Source organism: Onychomys torridus, chromosome 18 (genome assembly GCF_903995425.1).
Source record: "Onychomys torridus chromosome 18, mOncTor1.1, whole genome shotgun sequence".
Classification (NCBI taxonomy): Eukaryota; Metazoa; Chordata; class Mammalia; order Rodentia; family Cricetidae; genus Onychomys; species Onychomys torridus.
In genome coordinates, this window is record NC_050460.1 from 14,031,904 (window position 1) to 14,041,670 (window position 9,767).

Below are 9,767 nucleotides of genomic sequence, written 5' to 3' on the forward strand. Positions count from 1 at the left end.
CCAGAGAGAGGCTCCCTAAATCTGTCAGCTCTGTCTGGATCAAGGACAGTAATAAGAACAAGAACGAACACATGAGGAGATGGGCAGATGTCAAGGCAGAAGTACATACAACAAAATAAAGAGCAATACAGCATCACCAGAACCTAGCCCTTCTCCAACAGCTAGACCTAAACATCATGGAATGGAAGAAGAAGAAGAAAACAACCTTATAAGTAACATCATGAAGAGGCTAGAGCCTTATATAGAAAAAATCAAAAATAAAGTGGAGGAACAGACAAACAAAAAATGGGAAGAACACTATAAAAAACTAGAGGAAAGGACAATTAAAGCAGAAGAAAACAATAAGTCCCTGAAAGAAAATCATGAAAAAACAAGGGAAAAAGTCCAAGACCTGAAGAGGGAAATAGAAAAAACGAAGAAGACACTAGCAGAAGGAATCCTGGAAATAGAAAATCTGAGTAAACAAACAGGAACTTCAGATGCAAGTATAACCAAAAGAATGTAAGAGATGGAAGAGAGGATCTCTAGAGTTGAAGATACAGTAGAATAAATAGATTCATCAGTCAAAGAAAACACTAAAACCAACAAAGTCATACAAATAATAGGGATAGAGGAAGGAGAAGAATACCAACTCAAATGCACAGAAAATATATTTAACAAGATCATAGAAGAAAACTTTCCCAACTTAAAGAAGGAAATGCCTATGAAGATACAAGAAGCCTATAGAACACCAAACAGACTAGACCTCCAAAAAAAGTCCCCTTGCCACATAATAATTAAACAACTAAACATACAGAATAAAGAAAGAATATTAAGAGCAGCAAAGGAAAAAGGCCAAGTGACTTAAAAACCAAACCCATCAGAATAACACCCGATTTCTCAATGGAGACTTTGAAAGCCAGAAGGATCTGGACATATATAATGCAGACACTAAGAGACCATGGATGCCAGCCTAGACTAATTTACCCAGCAAAACTTTCAATCATCATAGATGGAGTGAACAAGATCTTCCAAGACAAAACCAGATTTAAACAATACTTATCCACAAACCCAGCCCTACAGAAAGCACTAGAAGGAAAATTCCAACCTAAGGAAGGCAGATACACCCATGAAAACACAGGCAATAGATAACACCACAGCAGTAACCCCAAAGAAGAGAAGTATACACACACTACCACCAAAAATTAAAAATAATAACAGAAAGGAACAATCACTGGTCATTAATATCCTTTAATATCAATGGACTTAATTCACCTATAACATTCAGACTAACAGAATGGATATGAAAACAGGACCCAACTTTCTGCTGCATACAAGAAACACACCTCAAATTCAAAGACAAACAGCTCCTAAGAATAAAAGGCTGGGAAAAGACTTTCCAATCAAATGCTCTTAAGAAGCAAGCTGGTGTAGCCATCTTAATATCGAGCAAAATAGACTTCAAACTAAAATCAATCAAAAGAGATGATGAAGGACATTACATACTCATTGCAGTAAAGACAAACCAAGATGAAGTCTCAATTCTGAACACTTATGCCCCAAACACAAGGGCACCCACATATGTAAAAGAAACATTGCTAAAGCTTAAATCACATATAAAACCCCACACATTAATAGTGGGAGACTTCAACACCCCACTTTCACTTCTGGAGAGATCGGCCAAATTGAAACTTAAAAGAGACATAAGGGTCTTAACTGCTGTTATGGCTCAAATGGACTTAATCGATATCTACAGAACATTCCACCCGAACAAAAAAGAATATACCTTCTTCTCAGCACCCCATGGAACCTTCTCTAAAATCGACCACATACTTGGCCACAAAGCAAATCTCAACAGATACAAAACAATTGGAATAACCTCCTGTGTCCTATCAGACCATCATGGTTTAAAGTTAGATTTCAACAACAGAAAAAAACTACAGAAATCCTATAATCTCATGAAAACTGAATAATGCTCAACTTAATCACCAATGGGTTAAGGAAGAAATAAAGAAAGAAATTAAAGACTTCCTAGAGAGCAATGAAAATGAATACACCACATACCCAAACTTATGGGACACTATGAAAGCAGTGTTAAGAGGGAAATACATAGCACTAAATGCCCACAGAAAGAAGCTGGAGAAATCTCATGCTAGTGACTTGACAGCACACCCGAAAGCCCTTGAACAGGAAGAAGCTAAGTCTCCCAGGAGGAAGAGACACCAGGAAATTATCAAATTGAGAGCTGAAATCAATAAAATAGAAATGAAGAGAACAATACAAAGGATTAATGAAACAAAGAGTTGGTTCTTTGAGAAGATCAACAAGATAGACAAGCCCTTATCCAAACTAACCAAAAGAAAAAGAGAGAGCATCCAAATTCACAAAATCAGAAATGAAAAGGGTGGCATAACAACAGACAATGAGGAAATCCAGAGAATCATCAGGTCATACTTCAAAAACCTCTACTCCACAAAACTGGAAAATCTAAAAGAAATGGATAATTTTCTGGATAGGTACCACATACCTAAGTAAAATCAAGACCTGATCAACCATTTAAATAGTCCAATAACCCCTAAGGAAATAGAATCAGTCATTAAAAGTCTCCCAACCCAAAAAAGCCTGGGACCAGATGGTTTCACTGCAGAATTCTACCAGATCTTCAAAGAAGACTTAGTACCAATACTCTTTAAATTGTTCCACACAATCGAAGCAGAAGGAATATTACCAAACTCCTTCTATGAGGCTATAATTTCCCTGATTCCTAAACCAAACAAAGATGCAACAAAGAAAGAGAACTACAGACCAATCTCCCTCATGAACATTGATGCAAAAATACTCAATAAAATACTGGCAAACAGACTCCAAGAACATATCAAAACAATTATCCACCATGATCAAGTAGGCTTCATCCCAGGAATGCAAGGGTGGTTCAACATACAAAAGTCCGTCAATGTAATACACCATATAAACAAACTCAAAGAAAAAAACCACATGATCAGCTCACTAGATGCAGAAAAGGCATTTGACAAAATCCAACAACCCTTCATGATAAAGGTCTTGGAGCGATGAGGAATACAGGGAACATACCTAAACATAATAAAGGCAATCTATAACAAGCCAACAACCAACATCAAATTAAATGGAGAGAAACTCAATCAATACCACTAAAATCAGGAACAAGGCAAGGCTATCCCCTCTCCCCATACTTATTCAATATAGTACTTGAAGTTCTAGCCAGAGCTATAAGACAACATAAAGAGATTAAGGGGATACAAATTGGAAAGGAAAAAGTCAAGCTTACCCTATTTGCAGATGACATGATAGTATACATGAGTGACCCCAAAAATTCAACCAAGGAACTGAGACAGCTAATAAAAACCTTCAGCAACATAGCAGAATACAAGATCAACTCAAAAAAATCAGTAGCCCTCCTATATACAATAGACAAAGAGGCTGAGAAGGAAATCAGAGATACATCACCCTTTACAATAGCCACAAATGATATAAAATACCTTGGGGTTGCTCTAACTAAGAATTTGAAGGACCTATATGACAAGAACTTTAAGTCCCTGAAAAAAGAAATTGAAGAAGATGTCAGAAAATGGAAAGACCTCCCAAGCTCATGGATAGGCAGGATTAACATAGTAAAAATGGTGATCTTAGCAAAAGCAATCTACAGATTCAATGCAATCCCCATCAAATTACCAACACAATTCTTCACAGACCTGGAAAGACTAATACTCAACTTCATATGGAAAAACAAAAAACCCAGGATAGCCAAAAGAATCCTGTACAATAAAACAACCTCTGGAGGCATCACAATCCTGACCTCAAGCTCTACTATAGAGCTACTGTAATAAAAACAGCTTGGTATTGGCATAAAAACTGACATGTGGACCAATGGAATCGAATTGAAGACCCTGACATTAACCAGCACACCTATGAACATATAATTTTTGACAAAGAAGTCGAAAATGTACAATGGAAAATTTAAAAGGTCATAGACATCTGATAATTAAACAATAAATTTCTAAATAAATATTTTCTTAAAAATAGACTAAATGAAATAGGTATATTGTAATAGGCAAATTCATGATGCATAATAAAATACAATTTTAGGGTTCTGGGGTGATGAATTAACAGTTAAGAGCACTTACAGCTCTTACACTTGGCCAATTGAACTATGTGCCTAACTGATAGAATACCTTAACTATCATTTTTGTTTTTAATGCAGATGTACCCATAAAGTAAAACGAGTAGTTTATAAACTGTATAAAATTTAGTCTTGTCTTTATTTATTTTTCTCTCAAATAAATAGTTTCCCCTCCTTCCCTCCTTCCAGTCTCTCCCCCAACCTCCTCTCTCCCCCAGATCCACTCCTCCTCCAGTTTCCTTCAGAGAAGAGCAGGCCTTCCAGGGATATCAAGCAAACACAGCATAACAAGATGCAATAAGACCAGGCACAAACCCTCATATGAAGGCTGGATGAGGCAACCCAGTAGTAGGAAAAGGGTTCCAAGAGCAGACAAAAGAGTCTGAGACACCCCACTCCCACTGGTAGGAGTCCCACAAGAATAACCAGCCTCACAAACAACATGTGTGCACCAGCTCAGACACATACTGGATCCTGGATTGCTGTTTTTATATCTTTGATCCCCTATGACCCCCGCTTAATTGATTCTGTGGGCCATGTTCTTGTGACGTCCATGACCCTCTGACTCCTACAATCCTTCTTCTGCCTCTTCATTAGGGTTCCCATGGCTCTGCATAATGTTTGACTGTGGGTTTCTGCATTGTTCCCATCAGTTACTGGATGAAGCCTCTCTGATGGCAAATGGGCTAAGCACAGATTTATGAACCTAGCAGAATATAATTCGGAATTATTTCATTGATTTCTTTCCATTAGTGTTCAATTATATCTTAGGTCTCTGGGTGATCCAGACTCTGGTTCCTGGCACTGTCAGGCATAGGCTTTCTCCCCTGGTGTGGGTCTCAAGTTTGACCAGTCATTCGTTTGCCACTCCCACAAATTCTGTGCCATTATTATTTCAGCACACGTTGCAGGCAGACATTATTGTAGGGTGAAGGTTTTGTGGCTATGTTATTGCCCCAATCTCATCACTGTAAGCCTTGCCTGGTTACAGAAGTTGGGCAATTCAGGCTCCACATCCTCCATTACTAAGAGTCTTTGCTAATTCCTAGTAAGTCTATTTTTACTTAAGTATTGTTTTGAGTTGTGAGTTAATACAGGAGGAAATACAACAAAAGCTGGCTTTTAAAATAATCATTATAAGAAAAAAAAAGCACTAGTAAATATTTGTATACATAACAAAGAAGAGATTTCAGAATAAAGACAAGTTCAATGAGCATATTCTAGTGAACTTTCACAAAAATGAAAGAAACATATCCTCATCTTTAACTTCATCTGCTTGAGCTACTTTGTCAAAATTTAACCACTTTTTCCCCGCATGTGAAAAACTGTCTAAAAAAGGTGACCTATGCTTGAGTGTTACACAAGACAGTGAAAGTGGAGAATGCAACTGATTTAATTTATGATGAGCATATGTCTCAATAATAACATATGTCTTGGTAAACTAGAGAAAGCAGAAAGGTAAAAGAAAGTTGGATGGGAAATGACTGGATGTGAATTTGAGCTTCATTGTAAGACAAGAAAATTTCAAACATACCAAGGCTTTCTACCTGACTTAGTCTCTATTTTAAATTCTACAATACTGGGGATAAATGATTTCTGAACTTAATCTTATACTATGCCATTTTTCTAATCTATTATGCTAAATTCAGTCAAATTCTAAATATGTTCTGTGCATCAATTAAATCAATACAACATTGCTTTTGTCTAACAGTGTACATGTATTTGATTAGTGAAATTAAATTACAGATGTTACCAGTATACCATGCTTGAAAAATTATTCCAATACTTTCTCTCTCCAGACACTGTAAATAAATATAAAGTGCCATGGTGTGATCATATTAATGCAATGATTCTCTGTCAGTTACATTAATTTAAGAAGTCCTAATTCCTTGATGTTTAATATTGATACATATTACAATAAGGTTAACATTTCCTCCTGTTGCAAAAACATCAAACATGAACAATAAAAGGAAGAACCTTATGACTGATGTTTTATAAGGAAGCAGGTACTAGTCTTCTGTCTTAACTTCTGTTCTCATTTAATTGGATGAAGGAAACTCTTATTTCATAAGGGCAATAGTGATATGCCCAGTTGAATAATGGCTATGTTAACAGAGTCTTGAGAAATGGGATGATTGCCAGACAAATAAGCCATCTGTAAAATTTTTTTGCAATTTCTTTCAATAAGAAATTATGCAGGTTACATAAATGTAGGTATAAATTGAGAGTTCATAACTTTATACAAATTCATTTAATATTCTAGAAGTTGATGTTTTCTATTTATTCACAGTTATTATTTAAAGCCTTTTGTGCTGTGATGGATCTCAATGAAACAGATAAACCAAGTAATATTTCTGAAGGAAGGCTTTGAGGATCTAATGAGACCAACATTGACTGTAGAATTAAGGCAATAGGGGATATGTTGAAGAAAACATTTTTCATTTCATTTTCTTTCCACTGTCTTCCAGTGTGTAGATCTGGCATTCAGTACCATCAATATGTTCAGTTATTCACTATTTTTAATATTTAGACTTATTAGAAACCTCATCACCTTGGCTGATAAAACTATACAAAATGTGTTTGCTAGATGGCAGTCAGTGAACAAGGATAGTCAGACCTTTTGGATCACTTACAATATAACTTTTTGAATAAAAAATTGCAAATAAATAAATTATATCATCTTCTCTACAAATTAATTTTCAACTTTCACCACTTAAATGAGATTTTCTTTCCACTTTCCAAGCACAGTTTAGTTGGAAAAGGGAGGAAATAGAAAAAGTGAATGAAGTCAAAATTATCCTTAGTTATTTATATACACCAAACACAAGGCCATATACTTCCTTGATATTTTCACTGAATATTTAAAAAAATTATAACCTTACATAAAGAAAATATGTAGAAGGGGCTAGAGAGATGCTTCAGAGGTTATGATCACTGGCTACTATGCCAGAGGATTGGAGTTTAATCCAGAGCACTCAAATAATGATTCATAATCATCTTGTTTGTCCTATATTTGTAATCTTAATATAAAAATCTAGCTATAGAAAGGAAATGAATAAACCTCCAAACCCCAATTTCTACTTTCATTTGTGGTAGTTTTATAAACATGTCCCTGTAATCTTAGATGCTATGAAAGATACAACTTCTTTTTCTTTATTAAGAATTTTTTTTATTCATTTTAAAAACCAACCACAGATTCCCCTCTCTTCATTCCTCCCCCACCCACCCCAGCTATCCTCCCCCAACTCTCCTCTCAATTCCTTTGAAAAGGTAAGACCTTCTCCCATGAGGAGTCAGCAAAACCTGGTACAAGTTGAGGCAGGTCCAACTCCTCCTAGCTGCATCAAGGCTGTGCAAGGTGTCCCACCATAGGTAATGGGCTCCAAAAAGCCAGCTTATGCATGAGAGATAGATCTTGATCCTACTGCCAGGGGGCATCTTAAGCAGAACAAGCTACACACTGTCTCATCTATGCAGAGGACCTAGTCCAGTCCCATGGAGGCTCCATGGGACTAAAGCTCATGAGTTCCCACTAGGTTGATTAGGTTGTCTCTGTATGTTTCCCCATCATGCTCTTGATGTCCCTTGCTCATAGAATCCTCCTTTCCTCTCTTCTACTCCTGGAGCTCAGTCTGGTGCTTGGCTGTGGATCTCTGCATCTGCTTCCATCAGTTGCTGAATGGAGGCTCTATGATGACAGTTAGGGTATTTGCCAATCTGATTACCGGGCAAGCCAGCTCAGGTACCCTCTCCACTATTGCTAGTAGTCTAAGCTAGGGGTCATCCTTATGGATTCCTGGGACCTTCCCTAGTACCAGGTTTCTCCCTATCCCCATGATGTCTCCTGCTATCAAAATATCCCCCACTCCATTCCTGTTCTAGCTCGGCCATCTCATTCCGTTATGTTCTCATCCCCCATAGCCTACCCTCCATTGTCCCATCACCCCCAGTTTACTCAGAAGATCTCATCCATTTCCTCTTCCCAGGACAATCCATACATTCCTCTTAGGGTCTTCCTTGTAACCTAGCTTCTCTGGAGCTGTGGTTTGTAGTCTGATTATCCTTTGCTTTATATCTAATATCCACTTATAAGTGAATACATACCATGTTTGTTTTTCTGAGTCTGGGTTACCTCAATCAGGATGATATTTTCTAGTACCATCCATTTGTTTGCAAATTTCATGATGTCATTTTTTTAACTGCTAAGTAATACTCCATTGTGTATATGTACCACATTATCTTTATCTATTCTTTCGTTGAGGGTTATCAATATTGTTTCCAAGTTCTGGCTATTATGAATATTGCTGCTATAAACAGAGCATGAACAAGCATACTTGTGGTATGATTGAGCATTCCTGGGTATATGCCCAAGAATGGTATCATTAAATCTTGAGGTAGTTGATTCTCAATTTTCTGAGAAACCACATACTGATTTCCAAAGTGGCTGTACAGGACTGCACTCCCACCATCAGTGGAGGAGTATTCCTCTTGCTCCATATCCTCTCTAATAAAAGCTGTCATTAGTGTTTTTGATCTTAGCCATTCTGAGATGTATAAGATGGTATCTCAGAGTAATTTTGATTTGCATTTCCCTGATGACTAAGGATGTTGAACAATTCCTTAAATGTGTTTTGCCGTCTGAGATTCTTCTGTTGAGAATTCTCTTGTTTAGTTCTGTAGCTCATTTTTCAATTGGATTGCTTGGTATTTTGATGTCTAGTTTCTTGAGTTCTTTATTTTGGAGATCAGCCATCTGTAAAGTGCAGGGTTGGTGAAGATTTTCCCTTTATGTAGGTTGTCATTTTGTCTTATTTACCATGTCCTTTGCCTTGCAGAAGCTTCTCGGTTTCATGATGTTCTATTTATTAATTGTTGTTCTCAGTGTTTGTGCTACTGGTGTTTTATTTAAGAAGTGATCTCCTGTGCCAATGCATTCAAGGCTACTTTCTATTTTCTTTTCTATCAGGTTCAGTGTAACTAGATACATGTTGAGGTCTTTGATCCACTTGGACTTGAATTTTGTGCATGGCTTGTGGATAAGTACAATCAACATAATTAAAATGGCAATCTTACCAAAAGCATTCTACAGATTCAATGCAATCCTCAAGAAAATCCCATCACAATTTTTCACAGACCTCAACTTCATATGAAAACAACAACAACAACAAAAAAAAAAACAAGATAACTAAAACAACATTGTAAAATAAAGCAAATTCTGGAGGTATTACCATCCCTGACCTCAAACTCTACTATAGAGTTATAGTAATAAAAAAAAGCTTGATACTGGCATAAGGATTGACATGTGGACCAATGGAATCAAATTGAACATCCCAACATTAATCTGCACACCTATGAACACAAGATTTTTGACAGAGAAGCCAAAACTGTACAATGGAAAAAAGAAAGAATCTTCCACAAATTGTGATGGCATACCTGGATGTCAACGTGTAGAAGACCGCAAATAGATCCATATCTGTCACCATGCACAAAACTCAAGTTCAAGTGGATGAAAGATACAGCTTTTAAGGTACTTTATAAGATGTGAATTGTAGGCCTTCCACAATTCCCATCATCATTGTCCTTGAAAATCTATTTCCACTAAATATAAACATGAATCTTTTGAGAGTTTTTA